The following is a 19,782-nucleotide window of genomic DNA, read 5'->3' as shown; positions in this document are numbered from 1 at the left end:
CAGGAGATTATATCCCATGCCTAGCCCAGAGGGTCTCACGCCCACGGAGCCTCCCTCATTGCTAGCACAGCAGTCTGAGATCTAACTGCAAGGTGGCAGTGAGGTTGGGGGAGGGGCGCCCACCATTGCTGAGGATTAAGTAGGTAAACAAAGCTGCAGGGAAGCTCAAACTGGGTGGAGCCCACCGCAACTCAAGGAGGCCTGCCTGCCTCTGTAGACTCCACCTTTGGGGACAGGGCATAGATAAACAAAAAGCAGCAGAAACCTATGCAGATGTCAATGTCCCTGTCTGACCGCTTTGAAGAGAGCAGTGGTTCTCCCAGCATGGAGGTTGAGATCTGAGAATGGACAGACTGCCTGCTCAAGTGGGTCCCTGACCCCTTAGTAGCCTAACTGGGAGACATCCCCCACTAGATGCATACTGACACCTCACACCTCACACGGCTGGGTACACCTCTGAGGCAAAGCTTCCAGAGCAAGAATCAGACAGCAACACTTGCTGTTCAGCAATATTCTATCTTCTGCAGCCTCTGCTGCTGATACCCAGGCAAACAGGGTCTGGCATGGACCTCAAGCAAACTCCAACAGACCTGTAGCTGAGGGTCCTGACTGTTAGAAGGAAAACTAACAAACAGAAAGGACACCCACACCAAAATCCCATCAGTACGTCACCATCATCAAAGACCAAAGGCAGATAAAACCACAAAGATGGGGAAAAAGCAGCGCAGAAAAGCTGAAAATTCAAAAACTCAGAGTGCATCTCCCCCTCCAAAGGAACACAACTCATCGCCAGCAACGGAACAAAGCTGGACAGAGAATGACTTTGACGAGCTGAAAGAAGAAGGCTTCAGTCGATCAAACTTCTCAGGGCTAAAGGAAGAACTATGTACCCAGCACAAAGAAACTAAAAACCTTGAAAAAAGAATGGAAGAATGGATAACTAGAATAACCAATGCAAAGAAGTTCATAAACGAACTGATAGAGATGAAAACAATGACACGAGAACTACGTGACAAATGCACAAGCTTAAGTAACCAACTCGATCAACTGGAAGAAAGAGTATCAGTGAGTGAAGATCAAATGAATGAAATGAAGTGAGAAGAGAAGTGTAGAGAAAAAAGAGTAAAAAGAAATGAACAAAGCCTCCAAGAAATATGGGATTATGTGAAAAGACCAAATCTACATCTGATTGGTGTGCCTAAAAGTGATGGGGAGAATGGAATCAAGTAGGAAAACCCTCTGCAGGATATTATCCAGAAGAACTTCCCCAACCTAGCAAGGCAGGCCAACATTCAAATTCAGGAAATATAGAGAACACCACAAAGATACTCCTCCAGAAGAGCAACTCCAAGACACAAAATTGTCAGATTCACCAAGGTTGAAATGAAGGAAAAAATGTTAAGAGCAGCCAGAGTCAAAGGTCTAGTTATCCACAAAGGGAAGACCATCGGACTAACAGCGGAGCTCTCAGCAGAAACTCTACAAGCCAGAAGAGAGTGGGGGCCAATATTCAACATTCTTAAAGAAAAGAATTTTCAACCCAGAATTTCATATCTAGCCAAACTAAGTTTCATAAGTGAAGGACAAATAAAATCCTTTACAGACAAGCAAATGCTTAGAGATTTTGTCTCCACCAGTCCTGCTTTACAAGAGCTCCTGAAGGAAGCACTAAACATGGAAAGGAACAACCAGTACCAGCCATTGCAAAAGCACGCGAAAATGTAAAGACCATCAATGCTACGAAGAAACTGCATCAACTAATGAGAAAATAACCAGCTGATATCATGACAGGATCGAGTTCACACATAACAATATTAACCTTAAATGTAAATGGACTAAATGGTCCAATTAAAAGACACAGACTGGCAAATAGGATAAACAGTCAAGACCCATCAGTGTGCTGTATTCAGGAGACCCATCTCATATGCAGAGACACACATAGGCTCAAAATAAAGGGATGGAGGAAGATCTACCAACCAAATGGAAAACAGAAAAAGGCAGGGGTTGCAATCCTAGTCTCTGATAAAACAGACTTTAAACCAACAAAGATCAAAAGAGACAAAGAAGGCCATTACATAATAGTAAAGGGATCAATTCAACAAGAAGAGCTAAGTATCCTAAATATATATGCACCCAATACAGGAGCACCAAGATTCATAAAGCAAGTCCTTAGAGACTTACAAAGAGACTGAGACTCCCATACAATAATAATGGGAGACTTTAACACTCCACTGTCAACATTAGACAGATCAACGAGACAGAAAGTTAACAAGGATATCCAGGAATTGAACTCAACTCTGCACCAAGCAGACCTAATAGACATCTACAGAACTCTCCACCCCAAATCAACAGAATATACATTCTTCTCAGCACCACATTGCACTTATTGCAAAATTGACCACATAGTTGGAAGTAAAGCACTCCTCAGCAAATGTAAAAGAACAGAAATTATGATGAACTGTCTCTCAGACCACAGTGCAATCACACTAGAACTCAGGACTAAGAAACTCAATCAAAACCACTGAACTACATGGAAACTGAACAACCTGCTCCTGAATGACTACAGGGTACATAATGAAATGAAGGCAGAAATAAAGATGTTCTTTGAAACCAATAAGAACAAAGATACAACATACCAGAATCTCTGGGACACATTTAAAGCAGTGTGTAGAGGGAAATTTATAGCACGAAATGTCCACAAGAGAAAGCAGGACAGATCTAAAATTGACACCCTAACATCACAATTAAAAGAACTAGAGAAGCAAGAGCAAACACATCTAAAAGCTAGCAGAAGCCAAGAAATAACTAAGATCAGAGCAGAACTGAAGGCAACAGAGACACGAAAAATCCTTCAAAAAATCAATGAATCCAGGAGCTCGTTTTTTGAAAAGGTCAACAAAATTGATAGCCCACTGGCAAGACTAATAAAGAAGAAAAGAGAGAAGAATCAAATATACGTAATAAAAAATGATAAAGGGGATATCACCACCGACCCCACAGAAATACAAACTACCATCAGAGAATACTATAAACACCTCTATGCAAATAAAGTAAAAAACCTAGAAGAAATGGATAATTTCCTGGACACATATACTCTCCCAAGACTAAACCAGGAAGACGTTGAATCCCTGAATAGACCAATAGTAGGCTCTGAAATTGAGGCAATAATCAACAGCCTACCAACCAAAAAAAAGTCCAGGACCAGATGGATTCACAGCCGAATTCTACCAGAGGTATAAGGAGGAGCTGGTACCATTCCTTCTGAAACTATTCCGATCAATAGAAAAAGAGGGAATCCTCCCTAACTCATTTTATGAGCCCAACATCATCCTGATACCAAAGCCTGGCAGAGACACAATAAAAAAACGATAATTTTAGACCAATATCCCTGATGAACATCGATGCAAAAATCCTCAATAAAATACGGACAAACTAAATCCAGCAGCACATCAAAAAGCTTATCCACCATGATCAAGTGGGCTTCAACCCTGGGATGCAAGGCTGGTTCAACATATGCAAATCAATAACGTAATCCAGCATATAAACAGAACCAAAGACAAAAACCACATGATTATCTCAAGAGATGCAGAAAAGGCCTTTGACAAAATTCAACAGCCCTACATGCTAAAAACTCTCAATAAATTTAGTATTAATGGAACGAATCTCAAAAAAATAAGAGCTATTTATGACAAACCCACAGCCAATATCATACTGAATGGGCAAAAACTGGAACTATTCCCTTTGAAAACTGGCACAAGACAAGGATGCCCTCTCTCACCACTCCTATTCAACATAGTGTTGGAAGTTCTGGCTAGGGCAATCAGGCAAGAGAAAGAAATAAAGGGTATTCAGTTAGGAAAAGAAGTCGTCAAATTGCCCCTGTTTGCAGATGACATGATTGTATATTTAGAAAACCCCATCATCTCAGCCCAAAATCTCCTTAAGCTGATAAGAAACTTCAGCAGTGTCTCAGGATACAAAATTAATGTGCAAAAATCACAAGCATTCTTATACACCAGTAACAGACAGAGAACCAAATCATGAATGAACTCCCATTCACAATTGCTTCAAAGAGAATAAAATACCTAGGAATCAAACTTACAAGGGATCTGAAGGACCTCTTCAAGGAGAACTACAAACCACTGCTCAGTGAAATAAAAGAGGACACAAACGAATGGAAGAACATACCATGCTCATGGATAGGAAGAATCAATATCGTGAAAATGGCCACACTGCCCAAGGTAATTTATAGATTCAATGCCATCCCCATTAAACTACCAATGAGTTTCTTCACAGAATTGGAAAAAACTGTTTTAAAGTTCATATGGAACCAAAAAAGAGCCCGCATTGCCAAGACAATCCTGAGCCAAAAGAACAAAGCTGGAGGCATCACGCTACCTGACTTCAAACTATACTACAAGGCTACAGTAACCAAAACAGCATGGTACTGGTACCAAAACAGATATATAGACCAATGGAACAGAACAGAGCCCTCAGAAATAATACCACATATCTACAGCCATCTGATCTTTGACAAACCTGAGAAAAACAAGAAATGGGGAAAGGATTCCCTATTTAATAAATGGTGCTGGGAGGCTAGCCATAAGTAGAAAGCTGAAACTGGATCCCTTCCTTATCCTTATACAAAAATTAATTCAAGATGGATTAGAGACTTAAATGTTAGACCTAAAACCGTAAAAACCTTAGAAGAAAACCTAGGTAATACCATTCAGGACATAGGCATGGGCAAGGACTTCATGTCTAAAACACCTACAGCAACAGCAACAAAAGCCAGAACTGACAAATGGGATCTAATTAAACTAAAGAGCTTCTGCACACAAAAGAAACTACCATCAGAGTGAACAGGCAACCTACAGAATGGGAGAAAATTTTTGCAATCTACTCATCTGACAAAGGGCTAATATCCAGAACCTACAAAGAACTCAAACAAATTTACAAGAAAACAAAACAAAACAAAACATCAGAAGTGGGCAAAGGATATGAACAGATATTTCTGAAAAAAAGACATTCATACAGCCAACAAACACATGAAAAAATGCTCATCATCACTCGCCATCAGAGAAATACAAATCAAAACCACAATGAGATACCATCTCACACCAGTTAGAATGGCAATCATTAAAAAGTCAGGAAACAACAGGTGCTGGAGAGGATGTGGAGAACACTTTTACACTGTTGGTGGGACTGTAAACTAGTTCAACCACTGTGGAAAACAGTATGGCGATTCCTCAAGGATCTAGAAGTAGAAATACCATTTGACCTAGCCATCCTATTACTAGGTATATACCCAAAGGATTATAAATCGTGCTGCTATAAAGACACATGCACACATATGTTTATTGCGGCACTATTCACAATAGCAAAGACTTGGAATCAACCCAAATGTCCATCAGTGACAGACTGGATTAAGAAAATGTGGCACATATACACCATGGAATACTATGCAGCCATAAAGAAGGATGAGTTCATGTCCTTTGTAGGGACATGGATGCAGCTGGAAACCATCATTCTCAGCAAACTATTGCAAGAACAGAAAACCAAACACTGCATGTTCTCACTCGTAGGTGGGAATTGAACAATGAGATCACTTGGACACAGGAAGGGGAACATCACACACTGGGGCCTATTGTGGGGAGGGGGAAGGGTGAAGGGATTGCATTAGGAGGTATACCTAATGTAAATGACAAGTTAACGGGTACAGCAAACCAACATGGCACATGTATACATATGTAACAAACCTGCATGTTGCGCACATGTACCCTAGAACTTAAAGTATAATACATAAATAAAAAAAAGAAAAAAATACAAAAAAAAAAAAAATAGTGTATCTGGCGCCTGTAATCCCTGCTACTTGGGGGGCTGAGGCAGAAGAATCGCTTGAACTGGGGAGGCAGAGTTTGCAGTGAGCCAAGATTGTGCCACTGCATGCTAGCCTGGGCAAGAGCCAGACTGTCTCTAAAAAAAAAAAAAAAGGAAAATAAAATAAAATAAAATAAAATGAAATAAAATAAAAAGGGAACTGCTGGTTGGAAACAAAAATCAAGTAACAGTTTTTGTATTTTAAGCTATTGCAATAATAATTGAAATTTTCTCTCAGGTCAATTTATGTGAAGTTAAAATACTTCTATATTTAGCTCCATCTTTATCCTTTAAGAATGGAATAATCATTGCGTTAAGGAGATAATAACTTTAAGAAATTTTCCCCAGTTGCCTATGGATATTTTTTCAATACATTTCCAAGTTCTTAATATATTTCTATCAATTTTGGAAAGATTTTGCCAAGAAAAGTCTGCAATATTTAGAACAGTATCATTGCCAACTCTGGCTAAATGTCCTTAAGCAAGTTGTGGATTTCAAACAATGCAACACACCGCAGCCAGGAAATGATGATCTAAATGTTTTCAGTTCTAGTGCCCACTGAATTTCTTTTCTTTATCCTCCCGATCACAGTATACAAGCCATCAGCAGTAAATCTTGATCTTCCTGTTAGTGGCTGAGCTTACAAAGACACAGAAGACATCTTGAGAGCTTGAATGAAAAGATTTGGATGATTATTATTTTGGCAAAAATGAAAATGTTGGGCTCACGTTTGCAGCATGTCACAAAACACCTATAACTTAGAACTCAATGATATATTGGAATATCAGGTGCTCTGTCAGGATTGCACATATGGCTTGGGAATGTCTCATCTAAAGCATTTCTACTTGAAGTCTGACCCCAGCATCAGCAGTTAAAAATACAGATTTGTGACCCTCACCTGCTGAATTAGTATCTCTGAGAGGGGCCTCAGGGATCTCTGTTTTAACAAGGTGTCCAGGTGATTCTTAGTCTCACTTAAGCGCTAGAACTTCTGGTTTAAAGGACTTCTGGGTGCCGGGTTACAAGACTTGCCATGGACAATCAGATTGTTCCCCCATAACAGCAACATAGACATCACCTGGAAACTTTTGAGAAACACAGACTTTTCTGCCCTAGCCCTACGGAGTCGGTCTACATTTTAGGAAGGTCCCTATGGGATTTCAAGTCCAAGTTGGAAACTGAAAGGGCGCTGATCGCCTGTTTTCCGAGGGAGTGTTCCCCCTGAGGCCTCTCCTCTCCAGCAGTAGCTAGAGTGCTCTGGGCCTCTCTCCCCTCTCCCATACCAAAATCCTCATTTACCCAACGATGTGTTTCAGGCAGGCGCAGGGACAGGAAGTGATTTGTATGAGCTAGTAAGTTTTAGTGTATAGTTACTGGTAAAATTCAATGTGCTTTGAATTCCTACAACACTGGCATTAAAAGAAAAGATTTTTGGAGATGACTCTCTCTCTCTCTATATATAAATACATTGCTTCTATAAAAAGGCTTTATTTTTTATCTTATGAGGCTTTTCTTAAATTAATACAATAATTGTACATATTTATGGGGTACAGTGATATTTTGATACACGTACACAAAGTATAATGATCAGAGTAAATTAATTAGCATATCCATCGCTTCAATCATTTATCATTGTTAGGAGTATCCAAAGTCCCCTTTTCCAGCTATTTGAAAATATACAATAAATATTGTTAACTATAGTCACTCAAGAATGCTATGAAACACTACACTAGAACTGATTCTCTTATCTAGCTGTAATATTTTATGTCTGTTAAGCAACCTCTCCCTAACATCCCTTCTCTCCTGCCCTTCCCAGCCTCTAGTAACCACTATTCTACCCTCTCCTACCTTTATGAGATCATGTTTTTAGATTACATGAGTGAAAATGTGTATTTCTTATGGCTAAATAGTACTGCGTTGTGTATATACATTATATCCATTCACCTACTGATGGACCCTTAGGATGATTCCATTATCTTGGCTACTGCTGCAACATGGGAGTGCAGGTATCTCTTTGATATACTGATTTATTTTCTTTCGGATAAATACCCAAAAGTAGGATTGCTGGATCTTATGGTAGTTCTATTTTTAGTTTTTCTGAGGAATCTCTGGACTGTTTTCCAGAATGGCTGTACTACTTTACATTCCCATCAATAGTGTGGGAGTGTTTCCCTTCCTCTAAATCCTCGCCAGCATCCATTGTTTTTCGCTGGTCTGAAAACAGCCATTATAACCAGGGTAAGAAAATATCTCATTATGGTTTTGATTTGCATTTCCCTGAAGATTAGTGATTTGGGGCAGTTTTTCATATAGTTATTGGCTATTTGTCTTCTTTTTGGAAAAATGTCTAGTGAGATCACCTGCCCATTTTTAAACTGGATTTTTTTGTGTGTCATTTTTCCTTGAATGACTCTCTAATGTGAGATTCTAGGCACAGTGAGAAACTGGTGGAGTAACTCAAGGTTTGGGGGGGCTAGAAGTTTTTTGTATTCTACAAATCAGGCATGAATAGGTTGACTCCTTTCTTTTATAAACAAGAAATGATTGCACAAATAATTCACCTCCACTGGCCGGTCACCTAGATTTTCTTCAACTATCTGATAACCCCAGACCAGTATGAGCCCAGTATTCTTGGTGGTCGGTCTAGCCAGTAACACTGCAGTGGTTTCAAGAGACCAAAAATTAAATATACACCTAGGGGTTGGGGTGATTTTGAAAGTCCTATACACATTGGCACTTTACAGCACCCTGAAAAGTCCTGGAATCAAATACTCCTGCCTCCTCCAACCACCCTATGCCCAAATCTGGAGATCCCGGTTTCCAAATATTATGATTATAGGATGGAGATGGTGGCATGGTTTTTAAAGTTTTTTAGCCAATTATAATACACAATTTTAGGCAATTCTGATAATTACTGATCAGTTGTGTTACTGTTCATGAAGTTTTCATGCATAATTCAATGGTGACTATACTGTTATTACTTGAATAAGACATATAATAGAAGTTTTCTTTTATACATATGAAATGCTACCATTTTATACCTCAATCTGATGCATGCATGATTTGTTATAACACAAGTTCTGCATCTAAATATAGGTCCAAGCATGCAAAATAAACAGCAATTGTAATTTTGGTATTACCTTGTATTTTGCTAGTAACTGTTTAAAAAAGTAAACCATTTAAAATGAAAATACAAGCTGAGGATGGCTACATTTATTAAGCATTTCTTCATCAAAATTTACTGAACACTAACTATGCACTAAATACTACAGCAAAGAGCTAGCTGGGATTTGGACAATCATTGATCTTTACCTAAAATTTAAAGTTTGAAAATCTGACTAGGTACTTCTACTTTGATTTTTATAATTTAACTGAAACACTGGTAAACAAACTAAGCATGAAGCCTAGCTTCTTGAATTACAATTGTTTACAATGTACCTCAATGATATGAGTAAGCCCTTCTAAAGTTGAGATTGTAGCAAGTTTTTACAATATGGACAATAAAGGAGAAACAATTTTTTCCCATTGTATTTATGATAAAAACAATATTGCCACATAAAGAGGAAATTAAATTTACCCATAGTTCCTTTTTTTCTAGGTATTCTCTTAATCTTTATTTTCTAACCATTTTAGAAAGGTTATTCTCTAACCTTTTTTCAATGTATTCTTAACCTTTATTCACAACATACTTTTTACATAGTTGTAAGCATGTATTCATACAATTTGGAGGAAATCACTACTTACGGGGTAATATAAAGGGTTTATGCAGACTTCTCTTTAAGGAAAGTATACAGTGTAAAACTTACACCATAATCCTCATAGACTTAAGAGTTTCAACTATCAGACCTAATTACAACTTCCCTTCCTTCCTTTCTCCACTTGAGTAAATGAACTAATAGGAGGCTTTCATTAGTTCGAGTGCACTGTCCCTAAAATACATGTAAAATATTATCTTCTTGCTTAGCATTATCTTTATGCAATCATCATAAAATCCTAAAATTATGAATGCAGATTCTCAAATCTGCATAAAACAGTTTAAAGTTATCAAATGTCTTTTCCACAAGTAATTTTAGTACTTTTTCCTGTATACACTTTGCTTTTTAAATTTTCTGGTATAAACATCCCCATAGTAACTTAACCAAATATCTCATTGTTCTTATTCCTCTCTTGTTGAATAAGGAAGGCAAACAGACTTCTTCAAAGGACATCCGCATCTAAGTACACTACAAACACCAAAGGAGGGGTAGCATTATCTAGGTAGAATCGAGTCTGCAATTAAAGAAGTACGAGCCTGGTTCCACCGTACATCGACTGTGACTGATCTTGGGCCTATCATTTTGGCCCCATGCAATTCAGGTTAAGTCTACTGTAAAAGGAAGATCTTACTGGCACTCCAATTCTTTGTAGATATGATGGCAAAAAAGCAAGAATATTCATAAGCATTTCAAAATCCTCAGATGAAAGACACTGGATTTTTTAAACAGAAGATTTCGTTTGTTATTAAAATTCATTAGAATAACTACCACTTAGTACTAACTTGTCCTACTAAAACATCTCTGTATCATTCTGGTTAAAAATTATAAATGAGTTTACCTTTCCAATATGTTTCAAGAATTGTCTGGAGAGCATGCGAATCTATTTTCATTTAGTGACACACTGACATCTAGTGGAGATTTATGGTGTGCTAAAGGATATCACACACCCCAAAATAACCACAGTTCTGATGGGGCAAAGAAAAAGCACCTTTTGTTTTTTATGCAAGGCATCAAGAAAAAGATCTTTAAAAGATTAAAGAAATGTATATTTCTTGTATACTTAAGTTTTGCTTGTTCAATTAGAAACACTGGCCAATTCACAAAACATAAAATAAAAACATGGAATATTAGAGGTGGGAGTGGTGAAAAACTGTTTCATGTTGTAGCTTGAGAGATCCCAAAAAATATCTCACTAATTCAGAATTTAAAGGAGCAACATGTAATTATGTGCTCACTTCCTCTTTACTTTTTATAGTGAATGCAGGCAAGGGTGGAGGGAAGAAAGGAAGGAAGGGGAGCAGGGGAGAAATGAGGAAAGGGCACGTGGGAAGCAAGCCTTCCAGGATTTCCACTACATCCCTTGAATTAACTTCTGCATCTCCTTGTGGTTAGAATTTTATTAATTCCAGAAGGAAAGCTCCTTTAAGCAAATATATGTGTAAGCTATTTGGCATGTCACTAAGCATTTATCTAAACCTGCTCATTTAATATACTGTATTTACTTTGGAATAAAAATATAAAACAAAATGTTTCTATTACCCTGGGCTTTCCCAATGCTTAGCACCATCAGTAAAAGCATGGCTTTTGTGTTACCTTTCTGTCCTTCCACAGGTAACAAGAAATAAATGCTAAGTGGCCCCAGGAGGAAGTCAATTTAACATCTGCATATTTTATTTAACATGTAATTATTTAAATTAGGTCAGATTAACAATTATTCATTGGAAAATTATCACAATCATATCATATCTGTACAGTTAAATCTAAAACTGTGTCTCCTCCTCCCCCTTTAGTGAACCTGGGAAGGACTCGGAGTGCAGATGGTATATTTGATATACATCAGCCTATTTCCTTGTTTTCTATTGAACTTCAACCACTGGATGGAACTTCTTTACACCACTGTTTAATTGCTTCATTATTCCAGTCAACAGGCAAAGCTGAAGAGGAGGAATTCTGGAAGCTGGAATAAAGAATTTATATTTAAACTGCTGTGTGCTTAGCCTCTGCTTCTGGAAGACCTTTCCACCACACCTCTTCTGAAAAGAAAAAAAAAAAAAAAGGAAAAGTGAAAACATCTTACTGTTGGCCTGGAGGAAACATGGAACTAAAAGAAATCCTCAAGAACTAGGAAATATGTGATTTTTCTCTTGACAAGAATGTGTATGACGTTGCTCCTGCCACACCCAGAATGCTTCTAAATTCTTTAATTCACTCTTTCAATGATGTCTGGAAATAAGAATCATCATCCAGAAATGGTTAGACCAGCTCTCAAGTGGAAAATCATATATATATATACACACATATATATATACACATTCTTTTTGAAATAGGGTCTTGCTCTGTCATCTAGGCTGGATACAGTGGTATGATCATGGCTCACTGCAGGCTCGACCTCCTGGGCTCAAGCAATCTTCCTGCCTCAGCCTCCCAAGTAGCTTGACTATAGGTGTGGTCACTATGCTTGGCTAATTTTTCAATTTTTTTTTGTAGAGATAAAGGTCTTGCTATGTTCCCCAGGCTGGTCTTGAACTCCTGGCCTCAAGCGATCCTCCTGCTTAGTCTCCCAAAGTGTTGGGATTACAGGCACGGGCCACCACACCTGGCCCTAAAATAATCTTAAGGCAGCTATGTTACTTAATTATAACCAAATGTCCTTAAATACATATGTATCCATTGATGGTGTTGTTAAATTTGTAAAAAGAAATATACTCACTTATTTCCTTCTCAGCAATTAACAAACTTCAATCTTCAGAGCCCAGAGACAAAAACAAACAAACAAAAAAAACAACAAAAAAAGATGCGACACAACCTATTAGCACAAGCAAAAACAACGTTCTAACAGTGAAGCTTCATGCTGCACTCCAATGTACAATTACCCATACAATTAAAATTTTTTTTTTTTTACTGCTTTAAAAAAGTCTTTCAGACACTTTACACTGCCCATTGTTTTACCACTACGTAAATTTTCCTTTCACTACATTTCTGCAGTGTTGTTCATTGTTTTTAGTTCAATTACATAGTTGAGAAAACTCAGGCCCAGAGAAGTAAACAAGAATTCCTTGCTACAGAGCAAGACAGCGAATAAGGCATGTGAAAGCTTACTCTATTATAGGCTGGTGGTTGCATTAATTAAACTATTCTGGCTCTGGAATTCAGTATTCTCAAGACCCAGAAGTCAGATTTAAAATATCAATTATTATTGAAGTGTTTTACTCACTAAGAAACTATTGCGATAAATCAATGACCAATAATTACTCCAAAGATATAACTAACATTTAAAAGTTGTGATCTCCACATTCATTTCTTTCAAGAGAAAGTGTCAAAATGTGTTAGGCCACAACCCTTGGTAATTAGTTTTTATATATGTGTAATATAGATTTTATTGGATATGTTCTACAGATAGTGATTTTAAAGATTTCCCAGCAGGATCCCAGCTTTGGAACTAAGGCTGTTGTCCCTACAGTGCATTAGCAGCAGATTCCAGTGATTCTGAGAGAATTCACAAATTGTTTGGGGGGAAGGGGGCATGCGTGTTTGTGTATCCTCCTAAATAGATCTTCTAGTTCCATTTTCCCAGGACATGCTGCCATGTCCTAGACAGGAAATGAGTCCTCCAATGATTCTAAGAAGAGGTGGTTATTCAAAGATCAGTCCATGGGCAGGTTACATAAAATGAATCCAGAGATGTGGTCAGAGTACTTGTGCACAATATATTTAATCTTGGAAAAAGCATTTACAGTAATATTATAGAATCAATATCAATATTCCCACCACCAGAATCAACCACTTTTTGTGATATTGACTTCCCTGGAAATGTTAAGAAAATAGAGACAAGTCTGACTTACAGAATCTGAGGAAACTTTATTGATCTCTTTATCCTTCCAGCATTATGAGAGCAGGCAATACAATGTTTTAACCCAACCAAGCTCAAAGGAGTAAACCTTTTTCCCAAATCATAAATGGGCTGGATGTTTCCTCCACATTATAATAAGCTCTCCTAAATCAACCTTCATTCACCTCCATGACAATAATAACCCACAACTCAGTGCAGGATGGGGATGCTTTTGCTGTTTCTCTTCAGAGGTCCTCACCGGAGTGTTCTTATCTTCTTGTGGGCTTCTGGCATCCTATGATATTTAACACTCAGTGCCTCCCCAGTGATAACCACATGGTTACATAAATCCTTCTTTGAAATTACACAAAGAGAAAAAATACATTTCTAGCTAATGACTAAGAAGTCTCTAACAAGCTGCAAGTCAAAAGAAATACAAATGATTTCTAATTTTAGTTAATACATAGGATTTCAGAGATGCTATTCTCTAAGTACAGACTTCGGAGATACTATTCATGGCAATATTCCAGTCAGGCCTTAAATAAGAAAATGCTGTTTTAGTAAGGTGCCTGAGGAGAAGTATTAACAACATGAAACAGGAAAGGTGATCAACATGAGATTTAACATTCTCTAGTCTCTTAAACTCACTTCACTGAAAAGCCTTCCCTCTGAGCTTAACTAACATTAGCCTGTTAACTTTAAATCTGGAAAGTTTGGGCCCATGTTTAAATGTGGCCAAACAGGTGACCCTTGAAGAACAACACAGGGGGGTGACCCCACACAGTGGAAAATCCCACATATAACTTTTGATTTCTCAAAAGTAGTAGCCTACAGTGGTCCAGGAGTTTTACTGATAACAAAGTAGGGTAACACATAAATAGACTAATATCTACATATATTTTATGCATTCATGATGTAACTATTTTTAAATAGTTTGCAAGTTTTTTCAAATTGTTATAAATTTCCAAAAGTTTTCTGATACATTTATTGAAAAAAAAATCTGCATATTAAGTGGACCTGTGCAGTTCAAACCCGTGTTGTTCAAGGGTCAAATGCACTTGTAAATCTTACTGGAAACATATCACTATAATAAAAATAAAAACATGTGGCACCATATGTCAAACTGATATACAGTATTTATCCCAATCATGTACTTGCTTACACCTGTAGTGTCATTTTTTGAAGGTGCTACATATAGCTAGCATGTAAGCTAAAACACTTCCAATACTCAAATTCAGCAAAACAACAACAACAAAAAACCCTCAAAAAAGTATAAAGTTGTCCACTCATCAGTGAATTATTTTGAACTGAACAGAAGGCTCAATTTCAGCACTGCCAAATGCTCTTAGGCACAGAAGCAATGCACCATCTGTCTTGAAGCACCAAGTATATCCATTCACATTTAAAATACTGGTGTGCCTAGCCAAGTATCTTGAGCAATCCATTTTCTGATACTTGATTGAAACTTAACATGGCTAGCAACAAGGTTACATGCATCAATACTTTCAACTGCTAGTAGTAAAATTATAAAAACGTCAAAGCATCAAAGAGTTGTAGTCCTATGAGCAGAAAATCTTGAAGAAGAGTCAGTGAATTAAGGAAATGTTCTCAATGAGTCACTATCGCTTTCTCTGAGGAAATATTTTTCCGTGATACATGGAACTGCTGCCACTGTTAAGAGTGACTCTGATATTTCATTAGGAAATGAGTGTATCCGAAGCTGCCATTGAAATAGATGCTGCTTCATCCAGGGAGTACACTGATATGATGACAGAAAGGCTTCTGTGGAGTGTGGAGTTTATTCAGTAAACAACAGGCAGCCGCTGAAGTTGGAGCAGGGACTGTCCTGGTAAAGAGTTTACTCTGGGAAGATTAATGTAATAGTGGTGTGAAGAATGGGTTGGTGTTGTTTGGATGAATAAGAGAATAACTTTTAAAAGGTTCCTTTAGATAAGGAATAACCAAGGGCCTGAATGAGACAGCAGGAGTGGAAGGAAGAGAACAGAATCAAGACATGATTTCCTTCAGAAATAAGAAAAAAAGAAAGCAACTACCAGTCTAAATGTGAAATATTCTAAAGCAAGCTTGTCCTACCTGCAGCCCATGATGGCTTTAAATGCAGCCTAACACAAATTCGTAAACTTTCTTACAACATTGTGAGATTTACGCATGGGCGATTTATTTAGCTCATCAGCTACCGTTACAGTGTTAGTGTACTTAATGTGTGGCCCCAGACAATTATTCTTCCAATGTGGCCCAGGGATGCCAAAAGATTAGACACCCCTGTTCTAAAGAATATTATTGTAATCAGCTTATGAAAGTGAAGAGTCATATCCTATTTGTTTTTCAGATAAAAACTATAGTTGGGCTTAAAGGTGCAATAATCACAGCGGAAGTATTGTTCAGAAAGACCCAATCAGGAAGAAAAAAAAGAAAAGTTTCACTTCTAAGTATTTATTAACTCTTAACTCTTGGCTTTCTAAGTTAAGTAGTTGAGCCAATTAAAATTCCAACCTCTTTGCTGACTAGTTTTTCAGAGAAAATAAGCAAAAAAGGCCGCACTTCTTACATATCAATCTTGGGAGGCAAGAAGTCAGGACAATAGCAGGGAAAGGTAAGCAGAATAAAAGGTATGAGCCTTGGTCACAAGTTGTGACTGCCCTATAGATTTTTTGGAAATGAAACCTATCTTCAAATTCCCTACTTCCTGAGTGAGGTACAGTCCAAAGGGACAGAAGGCTTGTAACTGAGTCTTGCCATGGGACCAATGGTGGAAGGGAGGATCACAGAAATTGGTGTCACTATGTCCTTCTCTGACCACCATATCCATAAAATAGAACTGGGGTAAAGAATACTCAGTTTTCTAAAGTCATTTTTCCTCTAGCAAACTCAGAGACATCATCTGCCACATTATCCACTGAGGCTTTTCCAAAGCTCTGTGTAACTCACCCTGGACATCCCTCTTCCTGACTAGACTATGATGACCTCCTTGGGAAACACAGCATAACTATTTTTTGTGTCCAGCATTTCAAGCAGTATTAACTTTCAGCAAATAATCGAATTTCTCTAGTTAAAATTGGTGTCAATGTAGATTCTTCAGTGATTTCAGGAAAATCATTTGAATGAAACAAAAATTAAGATGCTAAAGATTCAAACAACTGCTAAACTATGCCTGATGAAAAAGAGGGGTCATTCGAGCTAATATGGACGTTTTAACTGCATGTTCGTTAACATGCTAACTATGAAATGAACGAAAAGGTTAATCCAGATAGACAACTCAATCATTCATTTTTACACTTGACCAGGAATGACTATAGTTACTCTGCTGGACATTAATGGGTCACACAGATAAATGAACTGTGGTCTCCCCATTCTCACTTTCAGTCAGTAACATCTCTTTTCATGGAGGAGGAAAAGCTACCAAAGGACTTCCTATTAACCACATCTACCCTCCAGTCTCACCTATGCCCGTGTCCTCTGCAAACTCACAACAAGGGCCAAACACCTCGCTTGTGCTAGATCCTATCCCCTCTTGCTTATCTAGGGGAACTCAAGAATTTGGTGAACGACAATGCTGCTGTAAGTGCTGGATGCCGCACTTCACAAAGAGCTTCTACTCTAGTCAGGGAGAAAGACAGATTTCCAGGGTAGTGTGCATAGAGCTTTGAAAACATCCCGAATAAATGATGTAGCAGGTAACTTTTTCAAGGACACTGCTCCTCCTCCCCTACACCATCCACTTCCTCCTCTCTAATCTTTCCTATCAATATACAAACATGTTGTAATTTCTCCCATCTTAAAGAAATTCCAACTACTCCCCACTTCTCTATTTCACTGCAAAATTGTCAGGAGTCTCCAAGTTCTCTATTCCTTGTTACTTTCTTCAATCAAGCTTTGATTTCATTGCTCCAACAAAATTGCCTATAAAAGTCACCAGTGTCTATGACTAATGGCTAGGGTCCTTATCTCATTTGGCTTATCGGTAGTCTTCCCACCTCCTTGAAACTTCTCAATTCCTTTTCAGGTTCTCACACTCTCCTGATTTTCCTTTCACTTCTTGAGTGTTCCTTCCTGGATTCCTTTGCTGACTCATCTCTCCTCAGCCTCCTAATGCTGGGAGTGCCTAGGCTTCTTTCTTCTCTAGCAGCACTCATTCCCTTGAATGAGTGATCATAGGTCTCACAGCTATAAATACCAGCTACACACTCATGTGTCACAAACATACATCCCTGGCCCAGAACTCCTGAATTCCAAATTTGTATATCCAGTCTTGCACTTCCATTTGGATGTTTAATAGGCATTTCAAACTTAACCCGTTAAAAACTAAGCTCATAATCTTTCTCCCTATCCTGCTTCACCCTCGAGTTTTTCACCTTGGTTAATGACTATAGCCTACTAGTTTGCTCAGGCCCTACACTGTAACTCCTTTTTCACACTACATATTCAATCTCTCAGCAAATCTTCTTAGCTCTATTTTTAACCAGAATCTGACCTTTTCTTACTACTTACACTACCACTAGCCAGGTTGAAGTCACTGGTATCTCTCACCTGGATTACTGCATTAGTCTCCTAACTGGTCCCCCTGCTCCCAATTCCTTAGCCCCACAGCAAATTTTTTCCCTGACTGATCAGAGATTCTAATAAATCATGTCCTGTTGCTCTTTGGCTAAAAACAGCTTCCAAAATACCAGCCAAACTACTTAAAATGAAATACAAGACCCTATGTGATCTGCCCACCTGTCATCATCTTGACCTAGTGTCCTATTCCTCTCCTAGATGCTCACCTGCTCCAGCCCTCCTAAGCACTTGCTACTTTTTGAACGCATTGGGCATGCTCTTGCCACAAGATTTCTTCAGTTGGTATTTCCTCTGCCTGTAAGACTCTTTCCCTATGTGGCTTATTCCTCACCATCTTTAGCTTTTTTTTTTTTTTTTGAGACGGAGTCTCACTTTGTCGCCCAGGCTGGAGTGCAGTGGCGCGATCTCGGCTCACTGCAAGCTCTGCCTCCTGGGTTCATGCCATTCTCTTGCCTCAGCCTCCTGAGTAGCTTGGACTATAGGCGCCTGCCACCATGCCCGGCTAATTTTTTGTATTTTTAGTAGAGATGGGGTTTCACTGTGTTAGCCAGGATGGTCTGGATCTCCTGACCTCGTGATCTGCCTGCCTCAGTCTCCCAAAGCGCTGGGATTACAGGCGTGAGCCACCGCGCCCAGCCCCATCTTCAGCTCTTGACTCATCTTTTAGGTGAGGTCTTCCCCAACTACCCTTGTTGTAGCTGTAATTCAACCTCCCCTTTCTTTCTCCCTCGCTGCACACACTATTTCCCTTGCTTTTCTCCACAACACTTACCATCTAACATACATATATGTGTGTGTCTGTGTGAGAATGTGTGCGTGTGTGTATGCATACACACACACACACACACACATATATATATACTTTAACATTTTTTTGGTCTGTCTCCTAGCAACTGAAAGTAAACTCCATAAGGGCAGGAATTTTTGTTTTATTCACTGTTAATCCTAAGTATCCAAACCAATATTCAGTGGACACAACTAATAACTTACTGAGTGAAATAAATTGGATCCCTTATTTCTAGGGGCTCGTAATTGAGATGATATACATACACAAGTAAAATATTATATATGTCCTTAAAAAAAAAATGAACTATGGAAGAAAAAACATGGTCTCTCATGCATATTTAAAATGACCTTCACCATTTGAGAGTTGTGTGATTACAGCAAGAGTGTAGCAGAGGGCTAAAAAGTGCTCTTCAAACCATGATAAAGGAAGTCAGGTAAGGGGTGCCAGTGAAAGCCCTATAGTGTTATCCCCTCCTACCCTTTATCTCATAAATTATGACTCTTCTTCATCACTTTGTAGATGAAAACTTGAAATGCTCATATGAAGACTTAACTACCCCAATCTCAATCACTAGAGAATCCCTGACTTTCCTTACACACCTGGGCCCCTAACTGTCAGGACTTCTCAGTACCACACACCTCTCGGCAACTCATTCCTCCACAGATTTACCTTTTCCCTCTCTTGGACTGAGGTGGGAGCAGCCAACACATCTGAGTTTGCTAAGCTAACAAGAAATATTCATGGTGTGAGATAAAATAGAAGTTGCTGAAATTATACTTCTGAAACTAGGGCGCTTCTTACCCAGGTAACTTTCAATTCAACCTACTGGCAAAGAAAGAACATGGGGCAATACAGAAAAAAAATGACCCTGTAACTCTTCATCGTCCTCCATTTCCCTTTTCTCACTGAAGTGAAAAACACACACGACATACAGAAAACAAAAAGACTTGAAT

The 19,782-nt window shown here is 38.5% G+C and overlaps 1 long non-coding RNA gene across 1 annotated transcript; it reads right to left on the bottom strand.

Annotated features, from left to right (window-relative positions):
* Window positions 1-11,284: 11,284 nt before the first annotated feature.
* On the bottom strand, window positions 11,285-18,440 carry LOC103876363. The gene is made up of 2 exons (XR_635570.4): window positions 12,346-18,440; window positions 11,285-11,668 (listed from the first exon to the last, which is right to left on the bottom strand). It is a non-coding gene; the product is annotated as an uncharacterized LOC103876363 (long non-coding RNA).
* Between the last annotated feature and the right edge of the window lie 1,342 nt (window positions 18,441-19,782).

The sequence above is a fragment of the Papio anubis genome, chromosome 10 (assembly GCF_008728515.1).
Source record: "Papio anubis isolate 15944 chromosome 10, Panubis1.0, whole genome shotgun sequence".
Lineage (NCBI taxonomy): Eukaryota > Metazoa > Chordata > Mammalia > Primates > Cercopithecidae > Papio > Papio anubis.
This window is presented reverse-complemented; position numbering and strand designations above follow the sequence as displayed.